We start from the raw sequence: 1,909 nt of genomic DNA on the forward strand, positions 1-1,909 counted from the left end.
ATACACACAAAAGATTAAAACCAACAATGCAGAAAATCAGTTAAAATTTCTAAGTCGTCACAAAACACTCCTATCATAATCCAACCATCCTCAACTCATGGCGTCATCCGCTACCCTCAAACACATCCACCACAAAATAACAATAAAACCATCTTCCAATCCATCAAATAAATATCCAACTAATATAACATACATCACTCTTCGAATATTCTAAAATGTATTCATAAGTCTTAACACACAACCGAGATATCATACATTATCAAGGTAATCAGAGCTACTAAACACTAGAGGAAGCAAAAAAATATACTGGTAGGTTAAACAGGTAACCTACTGGTGAAAAGTGGTGGAGATATGGGTAACTATGTCTTGTCTCCTACTAGTACCGCCCTGAACTCTGTAGACTGGACATTTTAAAACGAAATGCCCAGGGGAAAACAATCGAAAACATTAGAGTGAGCGGACAAAAATAAAATGATTAAATAAAAATAATTATGTTTTCCCAATTTAATTTCCATAGAAATTATGCTGTATGCGACAGCTCAAAAACTTTTAACTTAAAAGTTAACAAAATTGTGACTAGCCTCGCTTGTCTCTCATACTTTGTAATAAAGAGCCTCTCAGGCTAAACTATAAATATTTATATATGTATGTATTTACACTCGTTATATTCCTTGTATAAATTCTATGAAAAAAATAAGAAAAATAGAAATTCATACAAGGCTACGACGCTTGCGTCTAACGCTCACGTCGCGCCATAATGAAATTTTACCTCATTATGACGGAAAAACACGTATGGCTAGTTAGCATTTATATACATATTATCCTCATAATTATCCATATATAAATATATATTCACCGAAACTCTCACTTTCGGTTATTCTCCAACAATAAATAAAATCGTCAAATTAAAATGACGTTATATGCTCCAACCAAAAGAAATTGATCAACAATAAACCATTTGCATGCATATTATTTAAAACAAAAGTCCACTCACAAATTTTAGGCCTAAGTCTGATGTCGATCTGAGGCATCTTCTGCCCGAGCCTTCTTACGTCCTGTTCCAAATATATAATTAAATCCCCAACTAAAAATCAACACTTATATAAAAATAGGCAAAAATTAAATGTGAGCTTTAACACGCTCATCCTTGCCTAACTTCGTTATTCTTAATTTGATACGGTCCAAACTTCACCACAAATACCGGCAACATTAATATAACCCTATACAGTTTTAACAACATTAATCCAACGGCCGGATTCTACCCCATTAATCACCAAATCACCGATCTTTGAAAAATCCCAAAACTTATCCAAAACTCCTCCAAAATTCCAAACTTCACATCAATAGACTCCCCTTAAAATAACACATTTAAAACCCTGAAAAACCCCCTAACAGAGGCGTTTGCTCCGCCAGCCGACTCCGGCGACCGCCAATGCCTACCAAAATTTAACAGCTCTCAACCCACTCTACAACTTTCCTAACTAGCACAAGATCCAATTCCAAGCTTAACTAGGCCAATCGAACAAAAACACAACCAAGAACCCTAGAAATTCAACTCAACGTTTCTCCTTACCTAGCTCAAGAGGGAGTGAATACTTTTGAGGGATTGCCGCACGGGAGGAGAGCTTCCTATTGAGCCAAGTATCTTCGGCTATGGCGGCCGGAGGAGGGAGTTCCGGCGACGGATCACCACGGACAGTCGAACCTTTCGGGAGCGTTTTCTCTCTCACGGCGGCACTAGGGAGGCTGCCACCGGTCCAGGAAGGAAGCTAGGTCGAGGGCCGACCGTTTGGGACCGGTGTGGCGGTCGGAGTTGGCCAGACAGCGGCAGACGAGAGTGGGGAACTTCCGGCAACGAGAGAGAGAGAGAGAGAGAGAGAGAGAGAGAGAGAGAGAGAGAGAGAGACGA

The sequence above is a fragment of the Fragaria vesca genome, linkage group LG3 (genome assembly GCF_000184155.1).
Source record: "Fragaria vesca subsp. vesca linkage group LG3, FraVesHawaii_1.0, whole genome shotgun sequence".
Classification (NCBI taxonomy): Eukaryota; Viridiplantae; Streptophyta; class Magnoliopsida; order Rosales; family Rosaceae; genus Fragaria; species Fragaria vesca.